Source organism: Mastigoproctus giganteus, chromosome 5 (assembly GCF_048544385.1).
Source record: "Mastigoproctus giganteus isolate SK-2022 chromosome 5, ASM4854438v1, whole genome shotgun sequence".
NCBI lineage: Eukaryota > Metazoa > Arthropoda > Arachnida > Uropygi > Thelyphonidae > Mastigoproctus > Mastigoproctus giganteus.
In genome coordinates, this window is record NC_143579.1 from 228,456,272 (window position 1) to 228,474,917 (window position 18,646).

Genomic DNA, 18,646 nt, shown 5'->3' on the forward strand with positions numbered 1-18,646 from the left:
TTCCACCAGGATGGCGGTTCTGTCAACTGTGGTACCAACGAGGGCAGTAACAGCAGAGATAAAATGTATCAGTAGAGACTACTTAGGGGTTATAATCAATTGCTGTCCACTGGAAAAATGTAAATGTAAGAAAAATCGAAAGATAACAGTGTGTAATCACGGACACTTTTTAATGCTGGTCAGGTGGTACCCATATCAACCAACACTACAAAGGGTACTAGGAAAGTTTTGCAATACAGCTTTGTTTATTTAATTTTTTCAAAGTAATTTCCTCTACATTCAATACACCTCTCCATCCTCCGAAACCAATCTTTAAACCAGTTCTGCCAAGTTTCACTAGGGAGTAAAGCACACTCGTTGTCCCAAGCCCGTAGAAGGTCCTCATCACTGGAAAACCGCCTCCCTTTTAGCTTCATTTTCACATGCGGGAACAGTGCAAAGTCGCAGGGAGCAAGGTCTGGACTGTAGGGAGGGTGCTCGAGAAGTTTCAGTCCTGTCGTGGTCAAATATTCGGTGCAGGCTTTGGCGCGGTGAGCTGGAGCATTATCGTGATGGAGGTACCAGGTGTCCATTCTTGACTTTGGCCGCAGGTTCTTCATAGATCCAATGACTTTAGGCAGGCATTGTTCAGTATACCACTTAGCTGTGACTGTCTTCTGCGTGTCCAAAACGACACGTTCCACAATTCCACTCGATTTGAAAAATACAGCTATCATTTTCTTCTTTACAGATCGGGATTTTCTGACTATTACGGGTGTGTCGTCATCATCAAAGACCCAAACTTTGTTTTGAGCCTTGGTCGGCAGATCGTAATAGTACAGCCAAGTCTCGTCACCTGTCACGATGTTGTTCACATACCGAGATTGTCCCTTATCAAACTTTTTTAACATCTCCCGGCACCAAGTCACACGTCATGTCATCTGCTCTTCAGTCAGTTGATGCGGCACCCAGAGAGAACAAAGTTTCTTCACGTGCAAATGATCTTGCAGAATCGAACGAATTGCTGGTGCATTTAGGCCCAAAGTATCCTCTACCTGTTGGTAGGTCACTCGCCTGTTTTCGTCAAGCATTTTCCTCACAGCAGTAACGTTTTCCTCCGTAACTGACGTTCGTGGCCTTCCCGGCCTCTCAGAATCCTCCAGAGTGAAATTTCCCCTTTGGAATTCTCTATACCACCTAAATATCGTTGTACGATGTGGACAATCATCATTTAGTGCATGAGTCATTTCTTCTAAGCACTGGTCTATGGTTAAACCACGCACGAAATTATACCGCAAAACTGTCCTTATCTCATTTCGTGACCACGATGCCATCGCAAGCACTTTACACTCTCACTACTAATGAATAACTGAGCCCATCGATTGTCGTGGCGGCTACTATGCACGTATGAACATGTCTCAACATGCAGCAACAAGCAGCTTCCTGTGATTCATTGTTGCGTCATATTGCAAAACTTTCCTAGTACCCTTTGTACATGCTGGATATTAGAGGCAACTTTGCTACACTCTGTAAGGATTTTCCTAGCCACCTTATCCTTACCCAGTGTATTCAGGGGTGGGCAGAGAGGGCACATTCCCCCTTAACCAAAAATTCGATATTAAAGAAAATGAACGCAGGAGGAGTTTTAAAAAACCTCAAAAACTTTTTCACCATGCTCCACTTACGATGATACCTGGATGGTCACCATGCCCTTACGATTATACCTAGATACACCACTGCCCTGGTGACCTCTTTCTATGGTATTTCCGCAAGAAGACTATATTAAAATAACATTCACCTTCAGTTATTGAATAGATACTTCAAATATATACCTGTGTACACTCCATCACATGTGCACACCGTGGCTAATTTTTAAAGTTGTTTTGTGATATTGGCGAATAGTAATCAAAAGCCGACTGCTAAAATTTATGGCCTGTTAAAATTACGCAGATATTGATTGATGATTAGGATCACAGTTTGGACTTCCGGAAAGAAAATAAATTTTAGCAAGTCTTTTGACAAGTAGGCCTATGTCATTTTGAGTGAACTGTCAAGGCATCACACTAAGTTATAGAAATGTATGAATAGTAATTAATTATCAGTTATGCACTCGGTACCACATAGAAACTGTAAAGAAAATTTACGCCAGTGAAAAGTTTATAAATTCTGTCCGCGAGTAATCCTGAGATTTACGGAGATCTGGCAAACATGGAAGTAATTCTTACAACTGAAAATTCTGCCTAGTCTTATAGGTTAATCTAAAATACTTCATTATATGGGATTAGAGTATTTATTCCTTATTAATTTTGGTTTTATAATTTCTTATTTAACAGCCCTTGAATAAGGATGAAAATAGTTGATGGATTCACCTTTAAAGAGTGTATCGTACAGTAAAGTAAACAAATTGGTCCTTTGGTCATGGAGGCTATCATAGACATTCTCTCAGGTATCTCAAACTAGACTTGCTACCTGAGAGTCTAAAACGCTGATGGAACTGATATTCAGGTGGCACTCAAGTCAAGTGAACCGAATTTCGGCGAAGTGCGGTCGTTCTGTGACAACCAAATCTGATTGCATCTTCACCATGGTGGTACTATTAATAACCGTGGGTATAACCCCCATGTATAAGGCTTGAAATATGATACCTAGTATACTGGAGTGACCACCCAGTTGTGAACCAACGTAAGCAGGGATCAAGGTGTGGCAGACTTTTCATACGTGGTCTGTTATAATCTCAGTGATGTCCATTTCCACTTACAGTCTGCCAAATTCCACGTACTTTTTATGACAGACCCAAAATCCCAAGCACTTTTTCTCGTGCTTTGGATTTTCATAAAAAAATACCCATTATTGATTGAGATCGGGAGTAATGGAAAATCCTTGTGAAGTACTCAAAGTACTACACAAAAATGTAATGAAATATTCAAAGTCCTTCCTTGGTTCACAGATCTATGTGATATTTCTGAACCTTGTATAGGGAAATGAGTTTCGAATGGATAACACTGGCTATAGGATGTTCAAGAAAATTCGACCTGCACATTTAGTCCATCTATTTTATGATCTGTTCTGCTTTGCAAATTCTAGCCACCTTAGTCTATCTTGGGGTGGAGTTGTGCAGTTTCTTCGGAAAGTTGGATCTTTCATCGTGCGAAAATGGGTAAACTGACAATAGAATACACTCAATTTACAGAAACAATATACTGACGCCTTATGGCCTTAGTTTTCTTGGCAAAAATTCAGAGCAACCTCGACACCGTATAGTTTGAGGGAGAATTGACGCTGTCCACTGTACTGCTGCGAAGTCGTTTTAGTTAAACTGTAGTGAAAATGTTGGATTTAGCTGAGTGCATTAATTGATGCACTCGTGATGTTTCCGACCACTGGGAGACATGAGTATTTTCATGATGCCTTCCTGTAGTCAGACTTGCAATTTCTACCTTTGCATGCTAAGAATGCAAAAAAAATCTGTTTAAATGGTTATACGATGGCACTGTATTTTATGCTTATAAACTTAACATATTCACATTATTTGATAAAATTTATTTTATTAAGGAGGTCTGAAAATAAATTTTTCTCGCTTTATGCATTAGAAGTGAGCGTCATGTCATGTATGATGTGATGTTTTAATTTCTACAGCTCGAGTTTTGAACCAAAATTCGAGTTTAGAAAAACCTATCTGCATATTTACAATACAAACGTTGGTAAAAAAAAAAAAAAAAAAAAACTACTGTATTTGAATTTCCGCGTCATATAAACAAAAATATTTCCTTCCGTGTCTGGTTCAGAAGTTATTAATCATTCAAGTTGTTCAGGGACTTTATGAACAACCTGTATTTTAACCGCGCAGATTTAACTTACAGCTAATGAGAAGGTTGGACTTGTTTTCGTTAATAATATCGTATGCATAAATCCCGAAGTGAAGTTTTTGTCTTTAAAATGTATTTTAATGAGACGACGTTAAGAGAGGTCTCCCTATACTGTAACAAAACTCTGTGCATTATATCGCAGAAATGTTACTTAAACAAAATGAACTTTAAAAAAAGTATTCCTTCCTAATATGTAATTGGAGAGATCAGAGAATGGCTTTCTTTGAATATCAAACCCATAAATTACGAACGTATAAACATTATTGTATATGTATTAGTTAAATTTGTTTAAAATCATAGCAAGTTGTATAACAGCAATATTTATCATGTGTTAAAGCGTTTTGTAAAATATCATCATAATATATTAACAGTGCCTTCTATTTATATATTGCAATCTTAACTTAAGAGTCGGTCAATCCCAAACATTCAATTGTTTTCACTAATGAAAATTGGGAATCTTGACACTGTAAACTTGGCTCTTGCTCTTCGTGGATGAAGAAGCTATTCTGTGCCCATTAATTAGCCTCTCCAGAGCTGGTTATCTCTTATCCGCTGAACTGAGATAAACTCCTTGGCCTGAAGACCCACATAGCTTGCATCAAGGGTTTGAAGCTCTCTGAACTTTGCTTACGTGCGCTCTGGAAACCCTGTCCTATTTCAGATGCTTCTACCATCTGCAACGCCTAGATTACCTAGCGACTCTCTATGTTCTAGCATTTCTTTAAATTGTCATTGTGTCTAAGGCTAGCAGGCCCGCTTTCTCTTAGAAAGTAGGACAGCTTCGAAGAAAATAAAAACAGCACAAAGCCCAGCTGTTAGGGAATACCAGGAAAGAAGTTAGACGCTGCCTCAATACTCCTGAATTTTTCGCAGCTGTTTTAATCGCTTCCTCTCTCTCGCTGTATATCTGTGCTTTTTCATTATTGTATATCAGCTTCGTTGCCAACAAATATTTATTTCTCATTTACCAGAACTTTAATCATTCTGAATTGAAATTTTCTTCGTGGTATTGGACTTTAAATTTTACCCTCCATTTTGGAGAAAAATATTTAATAAATATATAATGAATAAAATTAGAGCAGTTCAAAGAGTGGATAACAAACTAGTAGTTAGAACTTGAAGCCAATATTCAAATTTCAAATTTCCGGCACACATACCTTGTATATGACTTGGACGGGTGATTGCTTAAGAAATGATTGATCAATTTCTTTATTTTGTTCACTAAGAGTAGCTATAATAGCTAATTTTATAGAGCTGAGTGCTACTGATAATTGGATCCAAGTTAAGGAATGCTATGGTTATTTCGTCCAAAGTTGTATGATTTCGCTATTTAGTCCAAAGTTCATCATACCATATTTCACGAGGACAGTCAACCAATAGCCATCTTCCATAAAAGTGATGGTCAAGCGTGTGTTAATGTCGTGAGGAGTCAGTATATTCTCTCTGAATTGCATTTATTATTCGGTTAGTTTACTGTTTTCTGACGAAAAATCCGTGCTTCAGGGAGAAAAATCATGCAACCCTCGCCTGAGGCCAACTAAGACCAACTGAGACCAATTAACTCAGCCAGAGAATTCGAACTCAGTCCTTTTCCATCCGTAAGTGGTGGTCAATCATATATCAATAAGTGGACGTCTCGCGTAGCTGTTTATGGTTCCTTTAAGACTGGACTGTAATAGACGAGAAATCGATCCTAAATGGGGAATGGTTAAGTGCCAATATCACCACGATGGTGATCATAGTAATGAGTTTTATTTATATTCAGAGCAGTTTACATCTAATAATTTTGACAATGAATATAATCATTAACCATATTTATCAGTCAGATGACTTTATTTATCAGTCAGATGAACCGCGGTCAAGCCAACCGCGTAGCGTACTCACCACTCCTCTGCGTTTATCAGGAAATGTTCATAGCCGAAAAAACGAGTAGTCTGCGTCCAAGGTCTTTTGGGGTTAGCCAGGACTATACAGCTTCGCAGTAGGGTTTCTCCAAAGCCTTGGAATACGGCTATAGCTGTTCCAATACAAGGTGCTTTGCAAATTGTCTAATAAATATTGCAATTGCAGGAAGCCCTGCCACGCATTATTACTGTATGTTTCTAACGGAATGAAATGCTTTAGTTGGATTATGTTAAAGAAAAGAGACAACTTTTCAAGAATTGCTAGAGGAACAGGAATCGAGGCAGATAAAATTAAATACACAACGTACAGAAACAAAGTCACTGACTGAATTCGGTCAGAGAAAAGAAAATACTATAGTTCTCAACTTATAGGTATCATAACAAGCAAGAAAAAATGTACAGTTTTGAACAAACTATTACCGGGAAGGAAACTGAAATCACGGAGCTAGGTTGGAGATATAGTTGAAAACGAGGTACTCACTTCAGATGACGAGCTAAAAGCTACTGCCTTCTGTAACCACTTTATATCAAGTGGAAATAACCTCTTTCAAGACTAACTTGACTTCAGAGACAATGAAATGAGAGAATCTGCCAAGTACTCAATCAGAAACTCTTTTTTTTTTCTCGCTTCCCTCTCCGATCAAGAGATTTTAGAGGCAGGGAATCAGTTGAAAGGAAAGGGAGCCCCTGGCTTTGATGAAATATCTCCTTCTCTGCTGAAAAAGATCCTTGGCTCAATTCTTACGCCACTGAAGTATATATTCAGTCTCTCCTTTCAATCTGGTAAATTCCCTTCTCAATTCAAAAAAGCAATAATCATCCCTGTTCCAAAAGGAAACCGTTGTAACTCTATCAACAACTTTCGCCCAATAGCTCTACTCTCAGTTTTTGTAAAATTATTCGAAAAAATTCTTCATAGCAGACTCATGGGTTTTCTTTGAAAAAATCAGCTCATCCATCAACAACAGTATGCTTATCGCTCTAAAAGATCCACTGATCTTGCAATTATTGACTTCTGCTCAAGGAGCATTGATAGTCTTGAAAAGGGTCACTATGCTATAGCACTGTTTCTTGACTTATCTAAAGCTTTTGATTGCATAAACCATAATATTCTACTTGACAAACTCAGTAGTCTTGGCTTGAGAGAGAAAATTAACCTTCTTCTTGAAGACTACCTTACTGATCGGCCGTTTGTCGTAAGAACAAATCAATCATACTCTGACATCTGTTATTTCTCCAGGGAAGTACCTCAAGGCTCACTTCTTGGACCCATGGATGTAAAGAACAAAGAAGTGAGCCTTGAGGTTCACTTCCGTGAACCTCAAGGCTCATTTCTTTGTTCTTTACATCAATGAATTTCTCTCTCTTCTTCCATCTTCTCACCTAGTAGCTTATGCCGATGATATTTCCATCCTGATGACAGATAAAAACTCTAATCAGCTTCAACTCAAAATTTCTGCCTTGCTCTTTGTGATTCGTAGTTGGCTTCAAAAGAATCAACTTATACTGAATCCAGAAAAATCAAAATACATGGTGTTTAGAACGAAAAACAAACCACTAAATATTGATTTAGACGTAAAATACAAAGAAAAACAACTTGAAAGGGTGAATGAAACCAAGTATCTCGGAATCTGGCTAGATGATAAGCTAAGTTGGGCAAAACATATGATAACACTACGAAGGAAAACTTCGCCACTAGGGGGAATACTCGCCAGGGCCTCTGCCTGGGTGTCTCCTTCCCTTCTCAGACTAGTATTCCTTTCTTTAATTCAGCCGCACTTCACCTATGGAATCATCTCATGGGGTACCACCAGCCAAGAAAACCTTGCGAGAATCAATTCCATTCTCAATCGATGTGTTCGTTCAATTTTGGGCCTTCCCCGGAATGCATCGGTTAGTTCGAGATACAAGGAAGTGAGACTCCTCAGCATCTAACAACTGCTACAGAAAGCCGATGCGGTCTTTGTTTACAATACATTGAAGACACCAGGGTTTCCCCTATCTTCAGATCCTTTTTTCATAACCATAGAAGAAGAAGAAATATCATACAATCCAAGAAATGAAGCCAACCTGAAGATTCCGCTTTTCAAAAAAGCCAAAGGTCAGAAAAGTATAAAATACAGAGGTGCTAAAACCTGGAACGAACTTCCTGCAAAAATCAAAAATGTCACTTCACTAAATTAATTCAAGAAACTACTAATTAAACACATCACCTTGGATGTCTGATTCAAATTTCCTTCCACTCAACTCCTGGATTTTAAAAACACCAACATGGAAATAATGTACAAATGTTAAAGGAAGCAGTTGACAAATAGTTCTGTGCAGACCTCTCATAATTTTTCTTTTCTCTCCTCATTTAATTATAAAAATGTTCACAATGATATTATAAGTAGTGATGCTTTTCGAAGTCTTCTGTAAAGAAATGTACAAAAAATTCCAATTTATTTGTCTTTTCTGTTCAACATTATCTGTACAATTTCAGAATTGTATATATTTTTCAATTGTATATTTGTATATTCATCGTTTTTTTTAAGGAAACACTCCCTAAAAAGCCGTTGGATTGTGTTCTCCCTCCCTTTTTGCTGTTATCTCCCAAAAAGTGTAACATAAAACAGGGATAAAAAAAAATTATTATTATCATTATTATGATCACAGGAACCGCACAGCGAGAATTCAAAACGAGTAATCCGGTTGGAGGATTCAGTTCTGGATGTATTATTAAAATTGTACGAACAGGGAGGCAAAAAACACTAGGTTATGAACTTATCTTTCTTGGCAGCGATACAGCTTGCCAATTAGGAAAGTGATAACGGTATGGAATATGTTCTCTTGGGAGATACTTGAGCTCCAGGAACAATGGCTATAAGGTAGACCAGTGGATGATGTATATGGATTATATATATAGGGTGTTCATACATGCTGTTCATGGTCCTTTATATAGGAACAAGTTGTTGTTGTTGTTCTTGTAGTAGGGTTTTAGGAGCACCAGCGACTAAGGCCATGTTACTCCGTGTATACTTTCTGTAAATTGCGTGTGTTCGGAGGTCGATTTTCTATTTTTCGACGAAAAACCGAGTTTCCGGGAGAAAAATCCGTTTTATGAACAGGATTGTACGCCAATCCTTTTCATAAAATGGAACATTTCTGCAGTAATATTTATTAATGACATGCGACGTACATCTGGTGGGCAGATACGTAGGGACGGTGTCTGAGTGCATTTTACTGAGACAATGGGCAGGACGAAAGATTTAAGCGAGAGAATTCAACGTACTGCGGTTGCTTCCTTAGTCACCAAATTGCAATCCAGTTGAACGCCATTGTGGCGTGGGGGAAAGAACTGTTCATAGTAAAGATCCACAAGCATTAAATTGCAACAGCTGAGTGACGCAATTGAGTTAATATGGAGTACATTCTGTGGCATGCTTTTAACACCTTGTTGAGTCCATGCCCCGAAGAATGCAAGCTATTTTGAGGACTAAAGAAGGAACTGTATTCGCTATTAGGTAATGTACCTAATAGAGTGCCACTTAATGTAGAAAATATGTGGAAAACAAAACTGGACTCTTTATGAATTCAGAAATCTTGAATATTTCCGGTAAAATGAATTCCTAATTATTTCAAATATCTTGAGAAATTGATTACAGGGTTATATAAGTAATCTCATCTTTTAACCAGCAATCTGTTCAAAAGACCGGCCATAGACTTCCTGTAACGTAACTTAATCGATTTGGGCACTAGCGTTTTAAATTCTTGATGTTGGCCACCAACAGCAGGACAGAACGAAAGAGAATATTCACGAAACCATTTAGCAGAGAATTAAGATATAATCCGGAAATGCTGCATTTCCTGAATCTCTGGCTTTGATATGAGTGCACAGTTTAAATTAGAATTCCCATACAGCAGATGTATTTTTGCTTTGTGTGTGCAGTGAGGTCTGATTAATGGAGAGCGGTGAATAAAAGTTACACAAATTGTCCCGATAACGGATAACATGGATTGGTCTGTAAATTGAAACTTGTCACGAATCTTCCGTGTTCTTCCGTTTAAAAAAATTGCAAATGTCATTTTAAGTTACTTTTGTTTATGAAGAAAATTTGATTACCTTAGCTATCAGAAGTAGATTAGTTTCAGATGATTGGGATTATAAAAATATAAAATATATTTTAATGGATTTTAAGGGATGTTTTACAAAAAAAGTCCTTGCTTTCGTTTATACCAAAAACTAAGACTTCAACTGTGTTCTTTTAGAGAGGAGAAGGATAAAAATAAGAAATGAAACCAACAACCAGTTGCGATGAAAAAAACTTTTAGTTTTTAATTTTTTAATATTTTTACTAAATTAGCTTTAATGTGATACGTTCTAACTATATATATATTTTTTTTATGAATACACGAATGGTATTAGCATCTATGGTACTTAGCCGTACATGCGTTGAAGGTTGAGAAAACAGGAAATACTTGACATTAGACTTAAATTTCCGTAAACGTGCCTCAACCAGTCAACACCCATTCACTGTCCAACTCCAAGCTTATAGAACTAACTTTTTCTCTTTCTCATTTTCCCTTCTTCATTTTCCCTCCTAACTGCAGATGCCAATTCAGAACAGTAACCATGGAGGTATCTATAGAAAAGGCAAGCAGCAGAAAAAGAACACGGATGAGACAGAGAGTGGAGGGACTTTGTAAGAGATGGGTCATTATTTAACCTAACTACCCTATTTTGAATGGAGGCCAGAGTGACGTTATGGTTGTACCGCTGAGATCTGTGAACAATATTCCATGGTAGGACGCATTTGCGATTTGTACAGAGTGAACAGTGGAAGAATAACGGTGAGAGTGAAAAGAAAGCTCAGTTTTTGAAGCAGAAGAAGCAGTATTTGTGATGTGCTTCTTCCAAGACAGGCCGACATAAGCACATATCTCCGTTTTTTTATTTTATTTAGGAATATGAGCGATTAAAGGCCATATTGCTCCGTATATATACTGTCTGTAAATCGCGTGTTCTGTGGTCGATTTTCAGTTTCCTGGACGAAAACCTCGAGTTTCCGGGAGAAAAAACTATGCCCCTCGCACGAGGCGGGGGAGGGGTGAAGAACTACCCGAACACAGCCTTGACCTTCTCCTAGAAAGAAAGCAGAATGTGCTGTTGCTTGGTTGTTGTAGGGTTTTAGGTGCATCAGCAACTTAGGCCATATTGCGTTGTATAAATTATGTCTGTAAATTACATGTGTTCTGTGGTTGATTTGCTGTCTGCTGGAAGAAAAACCCGGTTTCCGCAGAAAAGACCATACTCCTCTCTCCTGAAACTGGCTTACTGAGCCACATTATGAAAAATACCCACAAAACTTCCGTCATTGACAGGATTCGAACACAGGTTTTTTCCCACCCGGTGTGGGGGCGGACGGTAATTATGCAAACTGTGCTACCCAAGAGGACGCAGCATAAAATGTATTGCTGGATCACTACCTAATGGAGTGGTTGTCGCTGGTAGCACGGTGGTTTCAATCACCATTTTCCTACGGATAAAATAGAGCCGGTTTCGAATCCTGTCAATGATACTAGGAATTTTTATAGGCTTTTCTTTTTTCGGCAGTGGCTGAGTTAGTTGGTTTCAGGAGTGGATAGCAAATTTTTTCCTTCCGGAAACAAATTGAGGTTTTTCGTCCAGAGAACTAAGCAATTTATGGACTGTAATTCACAAGGTTGGATGAGCTTGTTATCGGATAAACCTTATATAACAGTTTTAACCCAGTGCAGTGGTTCAGTGTATGAGGAGGGATAAAAGTTCCTGGAGTTTCTACCAAATCCTACGAAACATCAGATTTGTCGAAATTTTGAATTCAGTCTTTGACACCAATTATATCCCTTTTCACCTGGATAAAAGAGAAGGCTACTTCAATATTTCCACTTACCACAGGAGGAAGTAAAAGTAGTTCCAAGACAGATGTAGCATTGATCTTCCTCCCCGCAATCCAGGAAATAATATATGCCTAGCAAAGATTGGTCTAACTGGCTCCAGTGAGATCCAAATAAATCACGAAAACAGGCAAATGGTTTTTGATCACGAACAAACTTTCAAATTGTAAACCATATTATGTAATGGCATCAATAATCTGTTACTTAAATATGTTACACGACTTATTTATATAGTTTTAGATGATCCGTGGCTTGTTAGAAACTACACTTGATACTCACAAACAGATATCGTTGAAGAGACAATCAAAATGTTAAAATGTGTTGCTCAATCACTAGGTGGTGCTTAGGTAATCGCAATACTGTACCTGTTTATATGGTTATTATTATAATCATGGTTAATGAGGAGGAATTGCAGAGTTCTTTGGATATCTTGAAAAGCAAAGTAAAGGAGTACAATATGAAGATTAACAGCAAGAAAACCAAGATAATGTTGATTTCAAAGTGGCCAGGAAGAAGAATCAACGTAACATTAGATGGAATAAGATTGGAACAGGTGGAAAGATACAGATACTTGGGAAGCATAATGACAGAAAATGGGAAAAGCCTGGAGGAAATAAAAACAAGAATTGCAATGGGAAAAGAGGAATTTAGTAATATAAAAGAACTATTGAGAAGAAGTTTCAAAAAGGAATTAAGATTTTAAGAGGCATATATTGTTTCATGGGTTCGAGGAAGAAGATCAATGCTACGTCTATCCTGGAAATACTTTTACTTCTTCCTGGGGTAGGTGGAAATATTGAAGTAGCCTTCTCTTTTATACAGGTGAAAAGGGGTACGATTAGTGTCACGTCTGAATTCAAAATTTCGACAAATCCTATGTTTTATAGAATTTGGTAGAAATTACGAAATTAAGAAAGCAAATGGTGAAAACATTAATATGGACTGTTGTACTTTATGACTCAGCGACATGGACACTGGGAAGAGAGGAGATCAGGCGGCTAGAAGCTTTCGAGATGTAAGTGTGGAGCAGAATGGAAAGGGTGAAATAGGTGGACAGAGTGAGTAATGAGGAAGTTTTGAGGAAAGTAGGAGAAGAGAGAAGAGAGAACGTTAGTAAAATAACTAAGAAGAAGACAAAAGACCATTACAGGGCGTGTTTTGAGAAGAGAAAGCATGCTGAGGAAAGTGATAGAGGGGAAGAGAGCTTTTGGGAGAAGGAGAATTGGATGGGAAAAGGAAATTATGCAGGAATTAAAAGGAAAGTACAAGGCAGAGAAAAATGGCGTCAATGGAGCCCTGTACCTGCCTGTGGGCAGAGAACTTGAAGAATATGGTTGTTACGACGGGTTTCCAAAAAGTAAGGTAACACTTTTTTTTTCTTAATAATGGTGAAAGGGAATGAGATGAAACGCGGTGGACAGATAGACCAGTTAATAATGTTCAAAAAGACCGCCAGTTCAGTGTTGTGGTACTGTCGTCTCACAGCAGATTACAGTTGCAAAATGGCAGATACCGTGCGAGTGGGGTCCAAAACAGGTGTTCGTAAAGTTATTCGCTTTTTGCAATAAAAGGGTCTTCACCAAGTGACGTTCACCGTGAACTGGTTGCTATGTATGGCGAAAAGGTGATGACAAAGAAGTAGGTGTATTTTTGGTGCAATGAATTTAAAGCGGGCCATGTTGACATTGAAGATCGACATCGGGTGGGCAGGCCTTCATCTAGCAAGACAGAAGACAACGTGAGTAAGTTCACAACGTGACTGTTCACGATGTCCTTGGCTTTCGAAAGGTGTGCTGCCGCTGGGTGTCCGGACAATTGTCAGAGGACAAAGCAACACGCATGGGGATGTGTCTGGCGAACCTGTTGCGATTCAGCGACAAAGGAGAGGATTTTCTCGCTCGCATAGTCACAGCAGACGAAACGTGGGTTCATCACTTTACCCTGGAGAGCAAACAAAACTCCATGACCTGGAAACATCTACAATCTCCTGTGCGCAAAAAATTCAAAACTGTTCCCAGTGTCCGAAAAGTCATGGCCACAGTGTTCTGTGATCGCTAAGGCGTTCTGTTGGTGGATTTCTTGCCGAAGGGAGGAACAATCAATGCACAGCTTTACTGTGCAACGTTGGAAGAACTGCAAGCCAACATTCGACGCAAACGACCAGGACTCCTGACAAGCGGCGTGATTTTGTTGCACGATAACGCAACTCCACACACTGCCCACACCACTCGTGAGTGGTTGCGCAATAATCGTTGGGAAACTGTCACATCCCCCCCCCTAAGCTCAGACTTCCATTTGTTCGGCCCTTAGAAAAAACATCTTTCAGGAAAGCATTTCACCACGGATGAGGAAGTTCATCAGGCGGTGCGATGTTGGTTACAGCGTGTGGGCACGGACTTCTTCAGTACTGGTATTGATAAACTGATCCATCGTTGGGACAAGTACATCAATGAAACTGGAGACTTTGTGGAGAAGCAGTGCATGTTCACTTATTTCTTGGTGTGTAATTTCAACTTCGTATTATTAAACATCATCGAGAGAAAAAATGTGTTACCTTACTTTTCGGAAACCCCTCGTATAAATAAAAGTTGAAACAGACTGGTAAGGAATTCAATACTTTTACGATAGTTGAGTATTCAGTGTTTTCGGTTTTAGGGTGAACACTATCACACATATTTAAGTGGCTATCGAGACGCAGTACGAGACAAAAGCCACTTGAGAAATACAGGTTACTGAGGTGGTTGCTCTCCGCCATGGTGCACCAGATGGCTTTAACTACAAGATTCCGAGTAATTGCGAAATTCCGGAAAAAAATATTAAGAAGTTGTTCGAATGACGTTACTAGTCACTATAGCCCAAGAAGATGATCTTCTAAACGTATTCCTAACACATTTAGCGGCGCTGCATCAGAAGCAACGTAAAATTAGGTCATGGATTATGAACTTTGAATGAATCTGCTAGACAGCTAAGCCATAAACCTAGAAACTAAACTCCAGGGTCGGAAAATGGTATTGCGTCATTCAGGTAGATTCTAACGCTTCGTATATGCCCTAATTTATCTGCTAGTGGGAAACACTTCCAGTCGAATTCGTCTTATAATAGATGAGAATGAAATAAAAAGGTTAACGCGGTATTGTTTTCAGGCATGTATGTAAATGCGTGAAGCTCCTGCTATCTTCGACATATCTGAGTGGAGCTGCACATAGCAGCTCCACTTTGAGTAAACAAATTTCGATGAAATTTGATTTTTTGGTTCTTTTAAAATGATTTGTCATGGCAAATTGACACCAAATTTTTTTAATATGTTTCTCTTAAAAATTGAATTGACACCAAAACGAAACCTATGATGCTTTTAAGGGCAAGTAATGGTCTTAAAAGCTTTAAGATATTATTCGAGAAGGAAAGGTAAAAAAAAAAAAAAAAACTTCATGTTAAGGGCCACCCAAGAACACTCTTATCTGCCCACTTTTATTATGTCCATAAATTGCGTGACTATATTATGCCGTATCTATTATGTCTGTAAATTGCGTGTGTTCTAGTCCTCCTGGGTAGCACAGTTGGTAGAATCGCCGTCCTCCCCACACTGGTGGAAAAGACTTTATTTCGAGTCCCATCGATGACCTGAGGAATATTTATGGGTCTTTTTCACAACGTGACTGAATTAGTCGGCCTCAGGCGAGGATTTCTCTCGGAAACTCAGATTTTTCGTTCAGCAAACAGAAAATCTACCACAGAACACGCAATTTACAGACAGTATACACGTAGTATATGGCCTGAGTCGCTGATGCTCTTAAAACCCTACAACAATAACAACAGTTTGTATTCTGTGATCAATTTGCTGTTTGCTGGATGAAAAAATTTAGTTTCGTGGAGTAAAAACCATGCTGCCTTTGCATGAGACCGACTAACTCAGCCACGGTGTGAAAAAGATCCATAAAAATTCCTCACGTCATCGATGGCACTCGAACTCAAGTCTTTTCCACCCGGTGTGGGGAGGATAGCGATTCTAACAAATGTGCTACTCACGAGGACGGAAATTCTCTTAGATACTAAATATTTCCTACATGTTTTGGCTCCATGTGGAGCTCCTTAGTTAAAGCTTGTGATGAATCTGTAAACTTTAATTCATTTTACGATTTTAGCACTTAATTAGAATACTCTTGAACTTTTAAAGTACCAAATAACATTTCAAATAAGTTAAGCAAGGTACATTAGGCACGCGTTTCCCTCCTACCCCATTAAAAGAACTGCTGCACAAATAATATCACCCAACTAACCATCACTTGAACACCAAATGGCGAGATTATGGTAAACACTTCTTGAATACAGAATACATCTTAATCCTGGAGGTATATTATTTGATAACAATACGGTAACAAATATTGTCTTATTTATACCAACTATTTCATATATATTTTGTGCGCTCAAATGACATTGGTTTCTCTCTGGTGTTAATGTTTTGTAGGTTTTAAATTTTTGTGACATTTATGTGCAGTACATAAGTGCATACCAGCGCTGTGATTCAGTAGCATTTCCATATTATTTTCTGTTTTAGTTTACTATGGCTTCCAATCGAAGATGTAAGTTATCTCCAGACTCAATTTACTATGTTCGTAGATATTATATAGGTCAGAAGAATGAAATCGTTGGTGGCACCAATTTTTGCAGTGCATGTGGAGCCTATTTTGAAACTCCTGTGCGCGATCAAGACAAGTTGCGGGCAACTCATTTCTTCTGCCTTTACAGTTTAAAGTCAGATTTAGAAGGATGGTTCTGCTACACCTTGAATATGGAAAGCCCCCAAACCATCATAGCGAATTTTACTTTCGTACAGTGAATATAGAAACTTAAAAATTAAAAAGTGTGCCAGTCGAAAAGCAATAGTTCCTCCGAACATACAAAGCCTCCCAATTCACAAAGGCGGATCGAGGAAGACATGGGTAATTACAGACCTGATAGCTTGACTTCTGTTCCAGGGAAAATAGTGGAGTCACTGGCTAAAGAAGTAATGCAGGACCATGTAGACAGAAATGCAGTTATATTGCAGTCACAGCATAGATTTATTAAGGAGCAAAGTTGTTTGAACAATCTGATTGGATACAATGACTCAGTAACAAAAGAACTGGATGCAAAAAATAATTTTTTACATCATATACAGTACTTAGATTTCAGAAAAGGTTTTCATACGGTTACACATAAAAGAGTTATCGGGGCAGTACAGACAGGCTGCCAGGACAGCTCATGGAGTTTTCTCAGTGATATACAAGAATTTTACCAGCAGGACTAAAGAGGTGATTATGGGTGGAGAGTCTGCATGCAGGTCCGGAAGCTTCATGTTAGGAAGGACCTAGATGGTCTGATGGATGGTTGTAGGGTTTTAGATGCATCAGCGACTTGTGGAAATTTGCCTTCTGCCAAATTGTTGGAAAAAACTCCCATCTGGTGTTGTAGAGGTCTGTAGTGAAAAAAGCCAATGAAGAACTAGATAAACTTAGAAAGGATGGACAGGCGAAATGGGAAGTGTTGGCTTTTTTTAACTCTGTTGTTCCGCGGCACACAACGAAGATCTCCAAATTTCCAAACTACCTTCCAGAGGAAAATCTTCAGAATTGGATAATGAATCTAATAAACTGGTTATCTGGGATTACACTTTAGAAACCCGTTCAATAAAATGCCACATTTCCCTAATCAGCAAGAATTATATAATTTAGTGAGGAACTTGGGTTTGACTAAATCCATTACAGAGATCCTGACACCTCGTTCAAAAGAGCGAAATCTACTGGATCCCAGTGAAAATATACAGAAATATATTTGTCACATATGCATGTTTTTACACAATTGCAGCATCGCTGTGTTATTGTTTTCATTTGACTGGTCTTTATGAAGAAATTGGTATTAATCACAATCTAAAATAGTGGTCAAGTAAATGTTGAAATTTTTGTTGCCTTGCAATGGCAATAAGACCCATCATTTTCCGTTGCTCACTGTGTTCATTTTGAAGAAGATTCCGGTAATATGGTATATGCAGTTAGTACAGAGAAAGTGGATGTTACTGGAATATGCTCTGGAACTGACGTACGAGTACAGTATATGCATTAACCAAATGCTTCACAAGAAGAATTTGGATTACTTTATTTTTTGGAATTGAAGGGCAGGCATATGCATTATTCGCTTAATATGTGAATAATGCAAATACGAGTATATGCATTATTCACTTAATTCATATACTCGTTTTGGATAATCAACATGAAAAGCGTCTCTTTTTTTGACAAATAATGAATTTAAAGTATTTTCGAATGCAGAGTGGAAAACGCTGCACTTTGGGCTGCTGATTTTATTTATCGATTTATTTCTTCTCCTGTCAGGCTTATTTCCGAAGCAGATGTTCTGAGCGATAAATCTGCAGCTCAGCTTTGCACTAATGGACTCTGTATTTTCTTATCAGACGATAAAAAGCAGAGTTTGATTTCTTGTTTTTATTTTCAGTACTATTTTACTATGATGACATGCCCAAGGTCTTAACAAAGGCATTGATCGCGTAAACATAAGTATAAACATGCAATCACATATGAACATAAAGATATAACTTGCTTCAAAAACAATTGCTGTTGCTAAATGCACAAGAAGATACCTGAAGTAGGAAAACTGCCAATGTCTGCAGTCTATTTTGGCTTGGGCACGGTAGTCAAAGCAATACGGGGTCGTTTAAATTCAGCATCATGCGTGGTTGGGACATAGAAATTGTGTCATTTACGTGTGCAGTTGGTTGCTGGCTTACCACATTTCAGTTCAGTACAGTGGTAGTTATTCAATTTACATCATCTTTGATAATGGACCGAGCTGTCGCATTTTTTTCTCTTAAATAAGATATAATATAGTAGTCCACTTAGTGTTATACTGGAATCCGAAGAGCAAATAAATATTTTTCCCATTATTGTTGATCTGAGTGTATATTTACACTTATTAATATTTTTTTTTTTG